At 43.2% G+C, this 22,460-nt stretch overlaps 1 long non-coding RNA gene across 15 annotated transcripts in view; it reads right to left on the bottom strand.

Annotated features, from left to right (window-relative positions):
• The window catches only part of LOC140641187 (uncharacterized), a 91,911-nt gene extending 75,757 nt beyond the window's left edge, over positions 1–16,154 (bottom strand). For all 15 annotated transcript variants that reach the window (XR_012037705.1, XR_012037702.1, XR_012037709.1 and 12 more), the window contains exons 1-2: positions 16,020–16,154; positions 6,077–6,167 (exon numbers count right to left, since the gene is read on the bottom strand). This is a non-coding gene — a long non-coding RNA (uncharacterized lncRNA). The remainder of the gene's footprint in view (positions 1–6,076; positions 6,168–16,019) is intronic.
• Between the last annotated feature and the right edge of the window lie 6,306 nt (positions 16,155–22,460).

Genomic DNA, 22,460 nt, shown 5'->3' with positions numbered 1-22,460 from the left:
AAGGAAGGATAGACAGAAGGAAAAAGTGGGAGAAGGGAGGGAGGGAGAGACTCTAGGGTGGCATAAAGAAATTACCAAACAAATTTTATTTTAATAAAATTTTATTTTATTTTACCAAACAGATTTTATTTTTAAGTTAGGGGGTTGGGGAGTGTACACACAAGCGGGGGGAGAGGCAGGGAGAGAAGCAGGCTCCCCACTGAGCAGGGAGCCCAATGCAGAGCTGGATCCAGGACCCTGAGACCATGACCTTAGCCAAAGACAGATGCTTAACCACCTGAGCCATCCAGACACCCCCCAAAATGCATCTTCAATCCTTATAAAGCCTCAAGTAATCCACTCAGGAGATTGATAATTCAAGCACATCACTTGATAATTGTTATTCAAATTCTCTACAGATTATTTTAAATTTTGCTCATTTGATCACTCTGTTTCCAAAACAACGTTAATGTACATCTTCTCCTATTTTTTGAGATTTCTGCCTTCAGTAGCATGAAACTAGGGTGCTCTTAAAGGTATTCTTGTTAGTTTCAATCTTTTATCACCATGATATAGACTGTTTTTTCCCTTTACATAATTTTAGTCTAGGATTTGATTTTCTATTATTAATAGGTTTGGCTTTTGTTATCATTATTGTCATTATTGGTATTTGCTTACATTATCTTTACTCATCCATTTATTTTCATCTCTGTTGGGTCATTTCAAGTTATATGTCTCATAGGAAACATACAGATGGATATTAACTTACCAAAGCTGTAGTTCTTTTTTTTTTTTTTTTTAATAGAGTTCTTTAAAGCATTCACATTTATTTCTTAGACTCTCTATTTGTCCCAGTCATCATTTTGGTGTGTATTATATCTATTGTGCTCTATTGTTTATTCTTTGGTAAACATAGCAGATTGATGGTATTTGCTTTATGCATTGTTTTTATTCCAGGTTTCTGCTTTAATTGCTTGGATATAATACTCCTGTTTCTGTTACTTGGTAGTTTACTCAAGTGTCTAACACACATATTTAAACTTATGTTAAATTTACAAAAGGCTCGCATTTATCTATCGAAGCCTAGATTCAATCAGTACTTATAACCTCCTGTCCTCTCCCCTTCCCCCTGAGCTTCCACACCATGAAATTATATGGGAATTTAGTTCTAAATCTTATTATATTCTAAATAATTAATGTTCAATTAAATAATTAATGTTCCATTATAAATTATGCTTATTTTTCTGCTCAGTACTGCTTCCATATCTTCCTTTTGAGTTGGTTTTTAATATTGCTGAAGTATATTGTCTATGAATCATTTCATGTTAAGTTTCACAAGTGGCATCTTTTTAAGTGTTCTGTTGCTTAAAACATCCTACTTTACCTTTATATTTGAGTGGCAGGTTGATATGGTCTAGGATGCTATTTTCTCAGAACCCTCTACAAATACTAATTATATGCATTCTAAAGTCTCCTTTTGATTGCTCTATTAATTATCTCTTCAGATATTTCTTTTTCTGTAAAACGCAATGCCTGTCTTTCATGCTAACTGTTCTCTACTAAGGTATCACGATTTTTGGTTGTCAGGTCATCATTTTATTAACCCTTTCCTTTTAGCCCTGTCCATGCTTAGCCTCCAAGCAATGACCAAAGTGGTACTTTCCTTGTGAGCTTCACCAGCCACGGCAGACATTGCCCTGTCTCCCAGCTTTGCAATGACTACCTAGAAAGGGGAAAGGAGGAAACTCCCCTCCAGAAAGCCTCCCCAGCAGCTCCCAACCATGCCCATCCTGGTCCCTACCCATTGCCTCCCAGCTCAGAGCTCCCCTGGGACCATTAGCACCTCCTGCATCACCTGCTCCTGCTCTTTCCTATCATGTGCTGTGGATTCCTCCTTCAGTATGATCTCATCTAAACTCTAGCTTTCAGAGCTGCCTCATCATTACTGGTCCACTGACGCTATGCCTTCTCTTTACATTTATTTAAGATTTGTGTGTATTTGTGGATGGAACTGGAGGGTATTATGCTGAGTGAAATAAGTCAATCGGAGAAGAACAAACATTATATGGTCTCATTCATTTGGGGAATATAAAAAATAGTGAAAGGGAATAAAGGGGAAAGGAGGAAAAATGAGTGGGAAATATCAGAAAGGGAGACAGAACATGAGAGACTCCTAACTCTGGGGAACGAACTAGGGGTGGTGGAAGGGGAGGAGGGCGGGGGGTGGGGGTGACTGAGTGACGGGCACTGAGCGGGGCACTTGACGGGATGAGCACTGGGTGTTATTCTGTATGTTGGCAAATTGAACACCAATAAAAAGTAAATTTATAAAAATAAAAAAATTTTAAAAAAAGGTTTGTGTCTATTAATTATAAGGACTTGGGGGATAGAGGAGGGCGACAGTAGAGAGAAGGTAAGTCTGCTCAATCCAGGCCTTTGGTTTCATCCTCAGCCTTACTAGCATTTTAAGTGACACACACCCACACACATGCACACGACCTCCGTATTTTAATGTTAAGTCTAAATAATGAGGTCTGCATTGCTTCCTCTCAGGAAGAGCAAACCACACTACCTCAGTGACATGCCTGAAGTGTACAGTCTTCCCTAACCACCTTTCTATCCACAAAATAGTTCCCTCAATTTATTTTTAACTCTCTTTCAGAATGAAGATTTGGGTTACCTGATAAGGAACGACTGCTTCTTGGTTTAGTGACCCTTGGTACTTTTGTGTACCTGTCAGACACTTCCCCCCACCCCACACCCCCAGCCTCCCTCACCAAGCACTCACAGTCTGCATGAGAGACACACAGAGAGAGGCAGAGACATAGGCAGAGGGAGAAGCAGGCTCCCTGTGGAAGCCCGATGTGGGACTCCATCCCAGGACCCCAGGATCATGACCCAAGCGAAGGCAGATGCTCAACCACTGAGCCACCCAGGTGCCCCTGGAATTTGCATTTAGATGAAGTTACAAGACCCTGTGCCAGAGGCCACAACTACACACACAGAACCAAACAGACACAAAAATGTGGTCCACTCATTTTCCCGCTCCACACATGCCACCAAGACCAGCATGTGCACTTCACATCAGTCGTCTCTCAGGGCAAATGTGTAAGGAGCATTACTAAGTTCTGTATAGAAACGTAGAGGCCCATGCTTAGGGCTGAAACGTTTTTGGCCTCTGAGATAAATCTGCTTATGACTGCTAAATACAGCCAGTTTCCCTCACACTGTGATAGGTACAAATAAACACAAAAATGCACCAGGGAGGGGCATTAGTGGCTCAGTGGCTCAGTCTATTAAGTAAGTGTCTGCTTAGGCTCAGGTCATGATGCCGGGCCCCTGTGGTCAAGCACCACATCCCTCGGGCTCCTTGCTCAGCAGGGGGTCTGCTTCTCACTCTGCTTGTGCATGAGTTCTCACTCTCTCTGTCAAAGAAATACATAAAAATCTAAACAAAAATATGCATCAGGGAGAAAATTCACAGTGAAAGGCAATCTAACATTGCCTTTGAGCCCAGACTCTGGTTGAATTAATCTTCTCTTCAAATGTGTGATCTTAGCCAAATTACTTAACCACTCTGGGCCTCAGTTTCCCTGTGGATAAAACAGGGAGAATCATGGTATGAAATCCTGGGAATTGTTAGGAAGTTAAATAACTTAGTGTATCCACAGTGCCTAGGACTGACACCCAGGAAGCCCCCGCAAGTATCTGCTAATTGGACTAATTTTACTCATAATTGCTGCTACCCTGTTTAGCAAAATAGACTAACTAGTGACTCTACTTTGGGAAGAAGTACATCTCTCTCTCTCTCTCTCTCTCTCTCTCTCTCTCTCGGTATTTTTCTGACTTCCTACAAAGAGATTATTGTCACGGACATCTCTGCTGAGCAGAGCCCTCCGAGGGTGTGGAGATTACAAGCCCGGTTGCCTGGGCACCCAGGAGATGTGTGACTGTATATCCTTCAGAACTCTTAGAAAGTTGGGAATAACTCTCTGTAGCTCAGCAAATTCATCACCCCTCAGCTGTCTGGGGAACCAACTGGCCCATAGGTGCAGACCTGCTGTGTCTCACACTCTCTCTAGGCACAACTCAAAGAACCTGGCCCCAAGGCTCAGACAGCCTGCTTCTGCCTGGATCATGCACATGATCAGCTGCTGCAGTTTTTAGACTTCACAGATGGCAAATGGCTGTGAGCTTATTGGAGTATTGCTCAGCCTCTAGCTGAGAACATCTCTTAATCAGTCCTAGGGGTCCAGGCTGACCAGGATTGATCACGAAGGCACCCTCACTGCCAGGCCCTGCCAACAAGTCTCTTTTCATCCCCTTATCTTAATTTAGCCAGCATCCAAGCTTTGCAGATTACCGGCTTAAGTGCTTGAGGAGGATGGGAAGGACAATGAGAAAGCAGTTAAAGATGGTGTTGCTCTTGGGTTATAGAAAACTGCTTATGATTTAGGGGGTGGAAGTGGATAGAAAGAGCAGAATGATGAAAGGTTCTGTTGTGTTTTTTCCCCCCTTCTCTTCATATTGACCAGATGGATAATAGTTTGAGCAAATATTTCTTTGGCCTTCCCCCTACCTCTTCCATTGTTACTTTGGCCTCAAAACCCCATTTGAGGATGCATTTGTTTGCAGTTCTCATGAATGCAACAGGTCTATTTACTAAATCCTATAAATCAATAGTCTACTCTGAAGACATGAGCCCTTGTCTTGCTTTCCTGGAGAGGGTTGCTTAAAGCATAGAAATGCATTGTGCACACACAGCTCTGTCATTTCTTCGATGGTCAACTGACACACACAGTCCTACCCAACCTCGGTCAGACAAGAAAAGCAGCTATAAGAAAAATGCTTTTCATCAGAGCATGCCAGGGCCACACCAAGACATGGGGGTGCCCCCAAGACTAATGATTTGCTTTCTCAGCCAATGGATTTTTATTAAGATATTGACAAAAAGGACACCTGCTGGATAAATTAAGAGAAGAGTGGAATCCCAGTGGCAGCCTGCCTCGCTCTGCTGCCCCAAGCAATCCACCTCTCCCTCACACTTGCACACTCAACTCTGCAAAACAAACGCCCTGCAATTAACCAAATCTACATACCCTAAAGGCCATTTAGTGACCTGAGGATCTGCCTGAGGCCCTTTGGTTCCTTACACCCTGCAGGCAGAGCATCGTGCCAAATTATTCCAACAATTCAACCAGAGCCATTCTCATCCAGAAAGGAATTCTGGTCAATATAAATTTCCCCATTTCATTACATTTGCAGGGATGCTTTTGTGCCTTTCATATATCAGCGCCCCAGACAACTCTCCAGCCCTGCAAACCCTGAATGGGAACCAGGTGGAAAGAAGGAGGAGGGGGTGGAAGGGGAAGCCTTGCTCTTAAGCCTCAGGGCAGGCTTTCTGGAAAGGAGGGCAGGTCAGAGGCCAGACAGACCTGAGTGTCCTGTGAGTATGAGGCCATTTTCTAAACACAAAACCCACAGGATGAAAGGGACCAAGAATGTGAAGTCACAGAGAAGTGCCAGCTTTGGTCATATGGAATATCATTCACAGAATTTACAGGCATTTCATTTCCAGTGTTCCCTCTGGTTTCTTTCCTTTACAAGCTTCTTAACAGAACACTTGAGTTGGTCTCGCATGGCGTGATCTACCCCTTCTATAGTGCTGAGGTCCGGGAGGAACTAACGAGGGCCATAGATGTAACTGTTAAGTTTTCTAATAGCCACATTTTAAAAAAAAAGAACCAGGTGAAATTAAATTTAATAACCCCTTTAACCCACTGTATCCAAAATAGAATCATTGCAACATAGAGAACTATTAAAATGCATTAATGATTTTAATACTGTATATTGGACGATGCAGTTCTGGAGGCTCTTAGCCTCATGGTGAGATTAGTTCTCCTTCTCAGGGAGTTTCAGTCTGAAGAGACAGAGGAAGTTTGAAGACTATATGTCTGTAAGTTAGAGTTACTGAAGGTCTAGTCCAGAAAGGAAAAAAGGAAAGAGGGAAGGAAGGCAGGAAGGAAGGAAGAAAGAGGTGATATAGTTTAGTGATTAGAGGTCAAGGTTCCCAAGTAGGACATAGACTCAACTCTACTTTTTCCTGGAGGAGTGACTTTGGATGATAAATGTACTTAACTTCTCCAAGGTTGTTTCTTGACATCATAGGGCTGTTTTGAGGCCTGAACCTAATAAGTAATAGAGAAATATCTCCAATTACATAAATTATGAAATCTTTATTATTATTCATATAAACATTATATATATCATATATATCAAATACATTTTTTTTGTTTTTTAGTTTTATTTCATTATTTTAGAAAGAGAGAGAGTGCGAGTAGGGCTGGTGGGGAGAGGGAAAAGTAGGGTCCCCCCTTGAGCAGGGAGCCTGGCACAGGGCTCGGCCTCAGGGTCCCGGGATCATGACCTGAGCCAAAGGCAGAAGCTCAACTGACTGAGCCACGCAGGTGCCCCCAAAATACATACTTTGGCAAGGGAGGGGCAGAAGGAAAGGGAAAGAGAGAATCTTCTATTTGTAAAGATTTATTTATTCATCTGAGAGGGGGCCGGGGGTCAGAGATAGAAAGGGAGAGGGAATCTCCAGCACACTCCCCACTGAGCATGGAGTCTGATGTGGGGCTCAATCCCATGACCCGAGATCATGACAGGAGCCGAAATCAAGAGTCAAACGCTTAACCGACTAAGCCACCCAGTCACCCCTATCATTCATATTTTTATGAAGAATTGGGCATATTCTCTCATCTCCAGCTCACTGAAGAGAAGATTTCTAATTTATCAATGGCTGATAAAGCTCTATGATGAGAGCGAGAAAGAGAGAGGAGAGAGGTAGTTAGCTAGTGAGTGAGTTAGAGGAATAGGGAAAGAGAAGGTCGATGTGGAACTCCCCGGTAGGGAAACAGGGATTCCCTGTAGACAGAGACCCAGACCCCGGATTGGCCCTGTTCTGTGTCTGAAAACACGGAAAGAAGGACAAATTCAGAGTTTAATACGTGGGAGCATTCCCCCGACTGCTCTAGGGCTGGTACACAGGGCCCACAGTGACCAGAGCCCCTGCTGGCCACCTTAGCATGTTAGCTCTAAGTACAAATCTGTGCCTTATGGAGAAGAGGAGGAGAGAAGTGAGCAAGGACAGGGGAGGTCCGCCAGCACCCGGAGTGGCCTTCATACCCCCAGCTCTTCCTCCATGGGCAGCAGGGTGGTGCCCAGAACACAGTCCCTCCTCTCTGTCACTGTCCTGTTCTCAGGACCAGGTGATAAGGTGCAAATTAGGACATCAGTGGAGAGAAACACAAAGCTTCTGAAGTGCGAGGTTGTAACCCCATCTGCCATTTTCCCCCCTCCCCCTCCTTCCCGTATCCCTTCCTACAGGTCCTACCAGGGGCCCTTAATCTCTGCTGGGCCATGTGTTCACGGGAGTTCTTTAGCTGGCAAGGTAGCTTCTGGCTCTGCATCTTAAAAAGATCTCCCCTCTACGGAGCCAAAAGATGCTTTTGCTGTCAGTTCTAACTCACCCCCACGGTTGGTTCTGCCCTTGGGACATGTGTAATATCTTGTCTACGGGCCCTTCGTCAAATCCACCAGGGCAGCCGTCACATTCCCTCTTGCGCTTTTTGTGTGCCAGGCTAACAACTTGGGATTCTTTAGTTCCCTTCTTCTAGCCAAGGCTTCCAGACCCTTCCTTGCTCCGGAATCTGCTACTTTTTTCTCTTTTTTTAAATGTTCTCTGAAATTGCAATGCACAGCGTGGAACACACTCCTCCCACCATGCCCCGAGCAGTGACCAGTACAGTGGGCTATTGTTTGGGGCACTCGGCTTGGCAACCGCGCTGCACGTCCGCCTCACCATCCTCCCGGCCCATCAAGGCTCCCTCTTCTCCCACAGTCGAGGCCGATGCCGTCTGTTCTCCTTCCACAGGGTCTCTCCTACCTGCCCCCCACCTCATCCGCCCACCCCAGCCCTGCCCCTGCCTAGGGCTTCATCATCACTCACCTGGATCACTGACATGGGCTCCAATGGCTTTACTGACCCCGGCCTCTCCCCCCTGCAATCCATCTTCCACCCTGTTGCAAGATGGATCTTTCTGATCCATAAATCAGTTCACATCACACCCTTAGACAGAAACAACTGCAACTCCCTGTGGTCTTTGGAGCAAGCGTTAACCTCATGGTATATCATCCCGACTTCCAGTGATCTGGCTTTAAGCTATTCTCTTGACCTCATTGTCCTCTACACCCTTCTACCCATGCTGGACCTTACTCTTCCCTTCAGCTTCAAATATTCATACTTCCTCCCTGGCTGTAGAATGCATTTTGGTTATCCTTCAAAGCCCAAAGTCAAAGGCATTTCTCCATGATGCCCTTAACGACCATGGAAATCCTACACCATATTTGTCATATTGCCTTACTGGGCCTTTCATTTATCATTTCTTTTGCTCCTTTTTTTTCCCCCCTTTCCTTTTCAACCACACATTGTCCCTATACTCAATGAGGCTCCAGTTCTAATGAGAGAAATGGCCAAGCAAAGAGCAAACAGAATTATGAATGCTTTAGAGGACGGCTGTGGGAACCGCAGGTATAAGGGGTAGGTGTCTAACCAGACAGATTTGGGTGGCACAGAGCCTTCACAGAGAACAGTTCATTAAAACAGAATCCTGACATGAGTGGGAGCTCCAGGCAGAGGGAGTTATCTGTGAAGAAGACGTATGACAAGTGAGATCATGAGCCACAGAGAGCAATGAGGTTGCCAATTTGTGGCTGCTGTGTAGCAAAGGGATGGGTCGTGGAGGGCACAGAGCTGGGACATTGGTCGAGGCCAGTTCACACAGGACACTGAAGGTTACATTTACAATGTGGGGCGTCAATGAAGGATTTAAGAGGGGGGTAGTGATGTGCTGAGATTTCGAGCTTGGAAAGACTATTTAAGCAAGAGTGTGGAGAATAGAGGAGAGCCAGGTTGTAGTGGAAACAGGGAGACCTTTTAAGAGGCTGGAACAGGGATCGCCTGGGTGGCTCAGCAGATGAACATCTGCCTTCGGCTCAGGGTGTGATCCCAGGGTCCTGGGATCAAGTCTGACATTGGGATTCCTGCATGGAGCCTGCTTCTCCCTCTGCCTATGTCTCTGCCTCTCTCTGTTTCTCATAAGTAAAAAAAAAAAAGAAGAAGAAGAAAAAAGAGGCAAAGACAGGTGAAGAGACTAAAAAATGTGAAGGAATAAGAAACATCAAATGGTGAACTTGAACGTGGACAAGGAGGAAGAAGGATAAATGCTGGGTCTCTATTTTGTCTTGTTTTGTATAAACCACCTCCTAAGAGGTAGCCCCACCCTCAACAAAGTTTAAAGTCCCTGGTAACAGGCACAACCAACCCCTCAATCGGCTCTAGATCCTCCGTGTTGCCATCAATGGTGTTTTGCACAAGTAGAGACTTACCAAGCTTTTGCCAAGTTTGCCCAAACATTGAATTCTGGGCAGGCCCAAACATTGAACTTATGACAATGTCAGATCGGGCACCAATTTTGGAAGGTCACTTGGAGAAAGGCCTACAGTTGGGTCATTCCATGTTCATCCGTGCATTTTTCACTCCACAGCTATTTACTGAGTGTCTCTCAAATGCCACGCATTATTTCAGGTGTCAGAGACACAGCAGTAAATGAGGCAACAAACTTTCTGCCTTAATAGAGCTTATTCTACCAGAGGAAGACAAAAATAACTAAGTAACCAAGTGAGATAAAAATATAAATTCACAGGATGCCTGGGTGGCTCAGCGGTTGAGCGTCTGACTTTGGCTCAGGGCGTGATCCTGGAAACCAGGATCGAGCCCCACGTCGGGCTCCTTGCAGGGAGTCTGCTTCTTCCTCTGCCTATGTTTCTGCCTCTCTGTGTCTCTCATGAATAAATAAAAAAATATATTAAAAAATATATAAATTCACTTAGGTATAATTGCCAAGGGGAAAAAAAAACACAGAGTATGAGGTGGGAATAACCAACCAAGGAGGTAATAATTAAGATACAAACTAGGTGAGGCACCTGGGTGGCTCAGTGGGTTAATGTCTGCCTTCGGCTCAGGTCATGATCCTGGGGTCCTGGGATGGAGCCCCATGTGCTCTGTGCTCAGTGGGGAGTCTGCTTCTCCCTTTCCCTCTGTGCTCACTCTCTCTCTCTCTCTCTCTCTCTCTTTCTCTCTTGCTCTCTCTCAAATAAATAAATAAAATCTAAAAAAAAAAAAAAAAAAGAAAACAACAAACAAACCTGGATGACAAGAAGGCAGGAAACACATGTTAGGAAAGTATTTAGGTACAGAAAGAGCAATATGCAGAGAACCTGTGTATCTGGGACATAAAAGGGAGGGAGAGTTGGGGAGGAAAGGGCCAGGAATGAGTTCAGAAAGGTGGGAAGCTCACATAAGGCCTCACAGCTCATGAAAAAAAAAGTTTGACTATTCCACAGGAGATTGGCATGATTTGACCATGAAGGTATCCTTCCCTCCATCTGAGGTTGTCACAACCTGTTCCTCATATCCTTGGAGAAAAGCAGAACAGTTTCCCATGACTGGGCTTTTCCTGGGAAGTTTCCACAGGGAGCCACCCAAATCACATGAGCAACCTTAATTTAGGAAAAATTTCACCCAGTATCTTTAGCAATATTATTTATCATGTATCCAGGCACAGAAGGGTACCCAGCACTTGGTCTAATGAGAGGACCTGAGCCAAAGAACAGTCTCTATGATCTGCCCGCTGTGCATGGAGCCTTTACCTCTGTTACCTATCTCTTCTCAGAACATGAGGACCTGGAACATGTCAGCAGACTGGGACAGAGCCAACAATGCCTCTTGTAACTGGAGCACTGTACCAAGATGCAAGCAAAGGGAAGGAGGCTGGTGCCCTGGTCATGCCAGGCAGTGGCAAGAGTGCCTATGCAATGATTTCAGATGAGTTTGAGGTTTGAAGATGAAGGAAGAAAGGCTGAGGAGAAAATCTGGCATTGTGCCTCTTACAATGAGAGAGTGACTCAGCATTAAAATCACAGCTGTGGGTGGCTCAGTCAGTTGAGCAGCCAACTCTTGGTTTCGGCGCAGGTCATGATCTCATGGGTTGTGGGATCGAGCCCCTCATCAGGCTCTGCATTCAATGGGGAGTCTGCTTGAAATATTCTCTCTTTCTGCCCCTCCCGCCCCCAAATAAATAAATAAATCTAAAAAAAAAAAAAATCACAGCTGTGGGACGCTTCTCTCTCCGGGTTTCCCCAAGAAGAAATGGAGGTCATTAATTCTGAAGCTCCAATGGAAAAAAAAAAAAAATGGAATAAGCCAAGATCAAAATGAAACCATACAACGAAGCTAGATGGGACAAGTCCTCCATTTCCCTCCATACCCTTTCCATACCAGGTCTTCTCTGTACCTTGAGGAGCCAAGAGAACTTTTTAGAATAAGAAAAAAGAAACCAATATAAAGTGGGAAATCATCAATGGCAAATGGACCTCTGATTAGCGAGCACTGTTTTGTTTTCTCTTATAAAGATTAAAAATACGAGGGCCTGCCATGGTGTTTTAGTCACTGTCAACCCCACCCCTACCCTGCCCTGACTCTCCCAAAACAACAAAAGAAGTCCCCATCCTTAGAAGAAGCCTGTTTTCAATGATCTCTCAATTCAAAGATGATTGTGCCTTTTGCTTGCTATAAATGTGGTTGGGGCCATAGCATACACTCTGGGGTCTTGGGTTCTTTTGCCCAGTCACTGGGATTTAATCAATGCCCTCATAGTCAAATGGCGACCATGTGTTAGTGATCTCACAGATACCCCATTGTAGTGCTTCATTATGGTTTTCCTTGGAGGGGGGAGGAGTCAGGGGGAGTTCTGCTTAAGTTCCAGCATGTACAAAACACTGCTGTCAGAATTTTACCCCTAGTAGTAGCCTGAGCATGTCATTCTAATCCCAGAGGAACCATATTGGCTCCTTGTCAAATGTTGAATTGATTTTAAAATTGCTTTGATGACTTATATATTCAGTGCACAGTCTGGGGCCTCTGTTTATCTCTCCATATGAGCCGAGGCGCAGCTTGAGAGCATTTGAGGCTTGTTCTATTGGCCATTTGAAAATATAGGTTTAAGTCACATGGAGCATGTACTTTCGGTTGCAAGAGTCTCACATTTGGAGTTCATTCCTGGCTGGCCTCCAAAGCACTGAATGAATAGATCTATTTAAGATGAAATTTCAGCTTTATCTTTACACAGAACGCTTTTGAATTAAACATATACATAAGTTGCGCATGATTTTATTTTGGGTTATATAGCACATGAGAGCTTGAAAGAAGAGAAGAGGAAGAGAAAACAAAAACACTGCCCAGCCTACTGGTTAAATTGGTCACATGCTACCTAGTTTCCCTTCCAAGTTCAGCCAGGTGTTCCATACAGCAGGAGATCTGACTTTTGCCTGAGTCTCCCTCCAGGATAGATAAGAAAATCTTGCCAGCATGGAGTGAAAATTCAGAATTGGACTAGAAAGATGAGACTTTTGTTCACCTAGGAATTGATTAATAAATAAAAGAAAGGCGGAAGAAACTGAAATAAAATCAGGAGGAAATCTTAACTGTGGGCCTGCAGGGGAGACTAAGCTTTTGTGTTACGGGTTAGATTAGTGAGGATGATCATTAGTTGAAATTAGGAAAATGGGAAGCAAGACAAGAATGTGATACCCTGAAAAACCAGGGTCCTCGGAGCTCTGCTTGTTTGATCATGACTAATACAATTCCTCCCCCCACCCCAGGGGGGAAGGGTGCTACACAAAATTCCTTATGCTTATGGACGTGTTTGATGGATTAAACAAAAATCTAACCTGGGATAGCTATTACATTGCAAGATGCATGCTTAATACACGTGGACTTGGTAGGAAATGTTTATGACAGAAGGCAGAGATGAGTCAAGGCTGCTTTTTAAAATTCAGAAGGTTAAGGCTTATGTTCCCCAAGGTCCAGAGAGCTAATGATTTCACTTTCTGATCATGCTGTGTTCCTATCTATATTGGAAAGAATTCAATTGTTTCAATCCTGTCTCTAGAGAATTAAAATACCCTTAAGTCATCTCCCTGGATGTGAGATGATAGCAAGCAAGCCCTGAATTAGCACTCCTCACCCCATTGCAGGGTTCAATGTCCACTGGGTGAGTCAGAAAGAAAGAAAATGATGTTACAGCCAATCCTGGCCATGATCTATCAATACCATCATTCCATTTTCTAAAACATTGGGCCTAAATGCTGAACTCAACAGAGAAAAGTATACTGAATCTGGGGCATGAGGACAGCTGAAGCATTCACAGCACTGAAGTTGCCAATCCAGTTCAGAAAGGGTTAAGACCTTAGGTCAAGGCAAGATGGGATCAGTTTGTGTCTGTCAGTCGACATGTTTCAGAATAATGGTTTTAAGTCTCTTTCTTTCCACTTTGACTTATTCTCCATCACACTTCTCCTCAGGTTGAGAGGCCCCAGAGTGGCCGTGGGCATGGTGCATAACCGATAAAGGGAAGTCGAGTTGGGGAATCCCTTGGCTTGGTTTAGGATGCTATATTTATGAGGTGTTCAGTGGCTTCTATGTATAGTTAAGTGATCACTAGTTATACCAGAATAACAAATGACTTCAGAGACCGTCCAATCACCCATAGTGCCAATTCTCCCAGTGTTGAGACATGAAGAGACAAAGTCTGAAATAATATTATGATGGGAATTTGCCCCACAGTGCCCAGTACTAAAAGGCTGTGGGTGGCAAAAGAGAAAAAAAGTTGTGTAATGCTAAGATCCTGAAGCTATTCTGTTTGGTATCTTTTCTGGATTTGTCATGTTAGTTGTATCTGATGGCTTTATCGAATGTATGATTTGTTGTGATTTCTTTGCTCAGTCTAAATTAATATTTATTTTTACATCTAACTTATATTTGTAGTTATGTATTATTTTCCTAAAGAGCCCTAAAAGTGATTCACCACTGTGGAGGATCCAAGAAGTCAACTAGATAGCATCAGAGACTATAGACAAAAGGTTAGTAGAGTAAAACTTTATGGAACCGGAGACTCCAGAAGCTGAAGGACATAGACGATCAACATTGCCAGAGATTCTGGTGTAGCCTCCAGATAAGCCTGCTCTGACCAACCCTGCCTGACCAGACCATCACTGGATTCTGAACAAGATCTTTCATTCTATTTTTTTTAAAAGATTTTATTTACTTATTAATGAGAGACACACAGAAAGAGGCAGAGACACAGGCAGAGGGAGAAGCAGGCTTCACACAGGGAGCCCGATGTGGGACTCGATCCTGGGGACTCCAGGATCACGCCCCGGGCTGAAGGCAGGCGCTAAACCACTGAGCCACCCAGGGATCCCAAGATCTTTCATTCTAAACAACTTCTTCCCAAGAAGGACAGAGTACCCTTGAAGGAGAGCTTAATTCCTGCTAGGGTCATAAATCTTGTGCCATGCTCCTTCCCACCACAGCTATAATCCTTCAAGGGCTGGACAGAGGACCCTGTAAAGAAACTGTGATATTCTATCACAACTCTTGGTTTGATTCCTATTATCACTTAACCTCAAGGTAGGAGGTATCAAATCCCAGGCCCCTCCCCATCACCTCAAATCCCCATTTGTTTCTCTAGGAGGCCAGGCTCCTCATACCTTCCAGGATAAAAGGAAACCAAGCTCAACATGATTTCCTTAATCACTAGAACACACTCCTTCCTTCTTCCAATCCGTAAAGCCCTTGAATGAGTCTTCTTTTCTGTAACATAAGACTTTGTGTAGTGACCTAACGTGATTCCATTATCTCTCTACCTCTCTGCTTCTTTCACAGCCCACCTATAAACTATTCTCCAAAGGATGTTAATTAATAAAAGAAAGTAGCTGACAGACTGTAGTGTGGTGTCAGGACCTATTATCACATATACTTCCTCCTGCTCCATGAAACATAATTGGGACATAAGGCCTCAAAGCAGTTCAAGTCCATCAAATGGGTGAAAGGAAGGTATTTTCAATATAGGCTATTTTCATATTTATTCTTTTTTGTTGTTGTTTGGGAATTTATTTATTTATTTATTTGACAGAAACAAAGCACAAACAGGGGTAGTAGGAGAGGGAGAAGCAAGCACCCTGCTGAGCAGGGAACCTGATGAAGGGCTCGATCCCAGGACCCTGGGATTCTGACCTGAGCCGAAGGTGGACGCTCAATTGACTGAGCTGCCCAGGTGCCTGCTCCCCTTGCCCAATAGCAAACTCAAGATAATCAATTTCCTTTGTCCATGTAGAGAGGCAGCCAGGTTTCTTTTTTTAAAACACAAGACAATTCAAAAGAAAAAAATATATAGTAACTTTGAAAAAGTAAAGCTTAGGTAAGTTTAAATCCCATGTAATAATACTGACAAAAAAAAGTTCTCAGGTATATGAAGCTACTTTAAAGTGTGTACGCATTATATGGATTACTTCCCGTAAATGATGTTATGCGCAGGTCAGCAACCAGTTACAAACCCACATTCTCTGAGATGTGTTGTCAATTACTTGTTAATGAAGTTGAATCTTGTGTTCAAAAGCATCAGACTGCAAGTATAATAAAACCTAGCCCCATCATTTCGAATGTCCGCAAGTCAAGACAGCACTGCAGTGAACACCACTGAACCTCCTGCTTCCTGTATCCTCTACCAACATAACATAAACAGTAAAGTTTTATCAGAAATTTCCCCAGACCATAAACAGCATCCTACAAGAGCCATCCTATAAAGCCAATGGTCCTGGCTTCCTGGAGTTCACACCTCTGTACAGTCTCCTCCCACCCTGGATAGGGTTTGGTCACTGTGGCCTTTAGAATACAGCAGAAGTCATGATATGTCACTTTTGAGATGAGGTTATAAGACTGTGGCTGTTGGGGCAAACTTGTTCTTTCATTCAATCTCAATCTCTCTTTTTCTTCTCTCTCTTTCTGCCCCCCCCCCCCCCTTTCTCCCATCACTTCCTCTGGGGGAAGCAAGTGGCCATGTTGTGAGTTGCCTTACGGAGAGGTGCATGTGGTGAGAACACAGAAGCCTCCAGTCGACAGCCAGTAAGAAAATGAGGTCAGCCAACATCTGAGCGATGGAAATTTGGTTGCTGCATCCCTCACACCAAAACCCAGTCCAGACTTCAGTAACTTATTGGTTGAGGCCTATCTCTATGACCTCACAGAGATGAGGAAAGCCTGTGTATCTGAGTGGGTCACATGCTAAAGACCTAATCACCTCTCTTGTTCAACCAAAATACAAACAAGTGTATTTAAAGGCCATGAGAATAGGGTAGAGTACAAACACAACCATAAATGGTTCTGGTTCTGTTTTGGCTTTAAGCACATCATGTCTTCTTAATCCAGGAAGAAGAAACATGCTCAGACCCCACATTTTATTTGCTTATTTATTTTAAAGATTTTATTTGCTTGAGAGAGAGAGCACGTAAACACACAGAGGGAGAAACAGACTCCCTGCTGAGCAGGGAGCCTCACATGAGACTCCATCCCAGGACTCTGGGGATCATGACCTGAGCCAAAGGGAGATGTTTCACCAACTGAGCTACCTAGGCGCCCCAAGACCCCACATTTTAGGGGCATGTTTAAATCGCCTGGCACTGCGTTTCCTGCAGGAGATTTCTTTGATTGACTTTGCATTTGCTGTGCATTCAGAGATTTTTTCTGATAAGTCAATTAGTGCTTTTCAGAAACTGTTAACTTATGCAATATGTCAAGTAGGAAAAGCATTTTTTAACCTACCAAGGGAATAGAATATGAGATATTCGATTCTGAAAGTTCCCAAGGTAGAGGTCAATAGCCACTAAGTCACTGGTATTTCTGGTGCAGATTCTATGGACAAGAACTCAATATTTCTATCCCAGAACTTTGCAGAGAAGTAGATTAGATTTCCAAGTGACTGTGCATACTTCTCATAGGGCTTATCACAGAGCAAGTGTACCCTGGACAGACCAAATAGTTTGATGTCAAGCCCCTCCTTCCCAGGCAAAAGCTAATGAAATTATAAAAGAAAGCAAGCCACAATAAAATAAAAAGCAAGTAACATTCTAAAACAGCAAGAAAAAGGGCACCTGGGTGGCTCGGTTAAGCATATGCCTTCGGCTCAGGTCATGATCTCAGGGTCCTGGATTGAGCACCGTATTGGGCTCTCTGCTCTGCAAGGAGTCTGCTTCTCCCTCTCCCTCTGCCTGCCGTTCCCCCTGCTTGTGTTCACTCTATCTCTCTCTGTCAAACAGATAAATAAAATCCTTAAAAAAAAATAAAAGAGCAAGAAAAGTAATACACAGGCACCCTGTGATATCCTCCTCATGAATTTTTGCTTGATTCAAAGATGAAATATACTCAGTATACTAAAATAGAACAAGAGCTAGTGTATAACCAAGGAAGATATAGAGCCAAAGCAACATATACTAATTTGCCAGAACAAAGTAGGGATTTTTCTGATTTCATAAAAATTACCAATCTTTGCACATTTTAAACAATCAAAACAAGAAACGTGCTATGTTTTTATATGTAATAATGGGTCACAGTGAGTAATTTTTCTTGTCTATGTTCCCACTGAAACTGTTTTTCCATGAAGAATTTACTGCTACTCAATCCTGGAATTTGTCTCATAAAAGACACACAGAAATCTACTCAGTTATGTCATAAACTTCTCATTCCAGGCAACCAGGAAATAGAATCTTATTTACAAACTTAAAATAGAAGCTGCAATAAATAATTACTGCCAGAAGGCTAAAAATAACTTTTAGTCCTAATTACTATTAAAATAATACAAGGAAATGCGGGAGCCCTATTTTCCAGCACTTCCTGGCGATGCAAATGCCAAAGTGTCACTTGGCAACAGTTGGACAAACAAGAGTTTTGTGTCAATCAAAACAAAGCAACTGGGATGCCTTGGGGGCTGGGGGAGTTAGGGACGGGGGGGGGGGGGGGGGGGGGAGGGTAGTTGGCAGCTTCTTTATGAACAAGATTATTATCTGTACTCTACCCCAGCCCTTTCATATTTCTTGCTTTCCCCAAAAATCACTTATTAATTTCCCATTAGGCTGAATCAAGAGGAAACGTTCTCAAGTATTGAATAAGCATCTGGTCATAATGCGAAACAACTGTGTCCATGAATCGGCACCTTTCTAAAATTGAGTTTGACCAATGAAGCAAGCAGTCTCTAAGAACTCTCCTGTTCAACGACATCTGTCACTAACTGAGATATTTCCAACTGCTCCAAATTTCCTATCTGCCGAATCGTTCCCACATCACTAATAAGTTCAATCTGACTCTGCTAAACGAGTATCTTCTGTGGGATTGGATAGCAAGTACACAATGCCCAGCAGAACGGACGGCCCGGGTTTGAACCTCACTGCACCACACTGCTACGTGGCTCTGGGCAAATAACTTAATGCGATTTGCAACAATGGCCAAGAGGAGCAATAGAATCTATTTCATAGGGTGGCTCTGGGTATTAAAAAAGATAATGAACATATCACATGCCTGGCAGAGTGCTGGGCATCAAATAAGTGCTTAGGACGTGTTGGATCTCACTATTCCTGCCTTTTTTTAAAGTCTTATTTCTGTTGTTAGTATTATGATTATTGCAAAACGATGACATTTGACCTCCTAAAATAAATGTCCAGGGGCATACTCACAAGTAAAAGCTTGACTATGGCCAATGCATTGACAGGCAATGTCATTAAAAGATACATTTATCAAGGCGCCGGGGTGGTTCAGTGGGTTAAGGGGTCGACTCTTGATTTTGGCACAGGTCATGTTTTTAGGGTCATGAGATCAAGCCCTGTGTGGGACTCCGTGGGTGAGGAGCCTGCTTAAGATTATCTTTCTCCTTCTCCATCTGCCCCTCTGCCCCTCCCCCTCCATGCTTGCTCCCTCTCTCTTAAAAAAAAAAAAAAAAAAAAAAAAAAAAAAAAAAACTGTCCATTTATCAAGCCCAGACAAGTGTATAGACCCATGATAAGCACAGAAGAAACAGGGTGCAGGCTTAATACTCTCAGAATCAATCATGTGTATTCTCTGTCCCTGTCCGGAGTCGCCAAGCTATTTCTCCCAATGTTCTTGTGTGATAACTATTTCATATCTGCTATTAACACATATTCCATTCTCTTCTTGAATCCAGACTCTTAGTCCCCCCCCCACAGCTGGCCCCACGGTAATTCTCAACTTCTCCAAGGATAGAATTCAACAGGACAAGGGATGAAAAGAATTCTTGAGAAATTCATCTCCGCACCAAAGAATAAACTAGAACCAACAGGAATTCTGTAATTTACTTATGTCCTTATTCAAGCGAAGATAGGATGCACCAAGAAAAGAAGGCAGGAAAGCTGTAGGCTAAATAACTCATCTGGAAGGCGGGGGGAGGGGGAGGAGGGGTGGAGGGGGCAGCTCTTAAATGAAGTCTTCTTCATAAGAGCAAAATTCCTGCAGGGTAAGTCAGCTGATTGGTTTTTAATGGAGTGCAAAGTTTAATCCAGTTACAAACTAAATCGTACCTAAATCAAATCGGAACCCCTCCAGCTGACTATAAAAAGAATCTGAAGACGTGCCATTCCTGTTGCTTTTCCAAAGACCTCACACCTCCATGCAGTAGTCATCACCATATATAAAACATAGGAATCATTTACTGGTAACTCTTTGGGTTAGGATTTACATTTCATCAACTGCCTTTGGGGACAAAAATAAAAAAGAAACTGTCTTCTCTTTCTAAGGTCAGGAATAATCTGGGGCTTTTTTTGAATAATGGAAGAGACCATATACTCTGAAAGAGGGTTATCAGTCATGCAAAGGTCAACTTTCATCTATTTTGAACTCAGCAAAAATAAACCAGATAGTTGATGTGTTTGAAGTTCTGACAAACTGAGAAAATGATCAATTACGTCAAGGGATAGAACTCATCTGCCCATGGATTAAAAAAAGAGAGAGACAGAGGGGGGAGTGGGGGAAGGACTTCCCATCCATTAAGAATCTATTATGTGTTGAACAGTAGTGTTTTATGTAGACTAAGTCATTTACTCTTCATAACAATCCAATGGTGAGAATATTACTATCCCCATTTTAGAGATAATCAAAGAAACTCAGGTTCAAAGAGCTTAAATGACTTGTCCAGACTCCTACAGCTAGTAGTGACTCAGCCACGCACGAGAGACCAAAACCCATCCCTGGTCTTTGCACTGTACCATAACCTCCAAATGGACCAAGTTACTTTACACATGTCCACAGACTTTAACTTTTAAACACGTTTAAAAAATTATTAACCCAAGTGTTAAGAACTCAAAGTGAATTTTTATAGAGAAATAACCATATAAATTGAAGGCATGAAGACCAGTTTGCAAAAGAGTAACAAAGCCGGAATCCCACAAAAGTAAAGAGTTTAACAGCTTTAATTGCTGTTGCATACTTGTTGGTTATTTTGGTTTTCTTCATTTTCTCAGGTAAGGTGTTTCAGTTTGTGGGAGAAGAAAGGTAAAGAACTGCAGTTAGTGACACCAGATATTAGCCAGGGACTAGTATTAGCCAGGGACTAGCTGGTTACAAGAAACAACTCATTTAAATTAATTTAAGTAAAATAGGAAGAACAGGGGGACTCAGGCTGGGATTGGCAAACTGGAGTGAACATGTATTCCATCCCCCACCTTGAAGGGTTCACTTCTTGCCTTTGCTCTGCATTGTCAGGTTGCTTCTTTCTTCTCTCTCTGAGGATAATTCTCCCTGCCTCTCCACACTTGGGGTAAAAAAAAAAAAAAAAAAAAAAAAAAGTCCCACTTTTATCATGTCCCAGTTCAAATACTTCCCTGAAAAAAAAAGAAATCTCTGAATAAATTTGCAAATATTCCTTGGAATATCTGGTTCACTGGAAGCAGATTTCTTTTCTGCTCCAGTAGCAGAAAGGGGTTTTTCAAATACTCAGCACATAGACCTGCGACTTAGTCTGCTCAGGCTGCTAGGATAAACTACTATAGACTGGGTGGCTTGAAAAACAAACATTTATCTCTCACAGGTCTAGAGGCTGGGAGGTCCAAAACTGAGATAAGTAGGTAGCTGCTTTCTCACTGTGTCCTCAGATGGAAGAGAGGGAAAGAGAGCTTTGGTCTCTTCATCTTATAGTAAGGGCACTAGATCCCATCAGAGAGACTCCATCTGCTGCCTCATATAAATCTAATAACCTCTCAAAGGCTCCATCTCCCAGTACCATCCCACTGGGGTCAGGAATACAAACATTCAATCAATAACAATCTGGGGGGACCGCTGCCTTGGTTCTCAGACCAGACCCCCTTACCAAGGAGTCCTAGTCCCACATTTCCTGGCCTCTCCTTCCATCCCCAATCTTCCTTCAGCTACTGGCACTTCTGCTCTCTGTTTCATCAACCGGTAAAGCTCTAGAAGAGCTATTGGACGACTTTGGAGCAGGGGTAGTTTGGGCACTGCAAGCTCTAGCAGCAGGTACACATCTCCCCACTGAGTCTCTGATGGTGGTCCCAAATATGGCAACCTGAGACCAGATTTAGGAATAGACCTTTCCAGATATTTTTTTCAGACACTGCCCCCTGCTATGGTATCTTGGGCAAGTCACTTCTTCCCTCTAAAGTTCAGTTAAAAAGTGAGAAGATCTGAGCAGATGAACCCTGAAGTCTACAGATCTGGGACCAAGACACAATGCCAGCTTTTCCACGCTACCATTCATTTACCCTGAAGTCTATATGACTAGACTGGGTGCTTAAGCTACATTTACCCTAGTTTGTGTCACAAACTAGCTGATGTGTATACTTGTGAATACACTTATTTTGAGTTCTTCAAAAATCACAATCAATCAAAAAAGTTCTGTTGTCTTTACGAGCTCTTCACCGCAGCCAGAACTCCAGGGGATTCATCTATTCATTCATTTCTTTCAACTATGGTGAGCACCTATGCCAGGCGAAAGGAAAAGTGCAACACACAGCAGAAGCTCAGAGGAAGCTGATCTTCAGTGGGGAGACAAATCGCCTTCAAACAACAGCAGAGAATATGAGCAGCTTTAATGAGGGTTAACCATTATAGCAAGCTAAAAGACCTTTAAAGTTCAGAGAAATGGGAAAAAATATCAGTGATGATGTTTGTCAAGTTCTTAAATGTGTCTGAGAAAGCTGAGTCCTTACCAGACCACCTTCAATAAGCTGTCTCTTGGGAAATTAACAATGCCACAAAAATATATGGCAAAAATTGAGCACAAAGGAAAATGGGAGTATTGATTCTTGGTTGGTTCCTAACCCCATCCAGCTCCAGTTCTTATGTTGTTACTACAAGTGGGGAGGGGTGTGGCAGAGAAGGTAAGGGTGTCAGATGTGTCATTCATGATGCCATACTCCAGCTGTCACATGGATATTTCATAGAAGTCCCAGGCCAGGGTCTTCCTGGTCATTTCATTAACGCCCATCACCATCACCACCCAACC

This window comes from Canis lupus, chromosome 10, assembly GCF_048164855.1.
Source record: "Canis lupus baileyi chromosome 10, mCanLup2.hap1, whole genome shotgun sequence".
Taxonomy (NCBI): Eukaryota; Metazoa; Chordata; class Mammalia; order Carnivora; family Canidae; genus Canis; species Canis lupus.
Note: the sequence above shows the minus strand (reverse complement) of the source record. Positions and strands in the feature narration are given on the sequence as shown.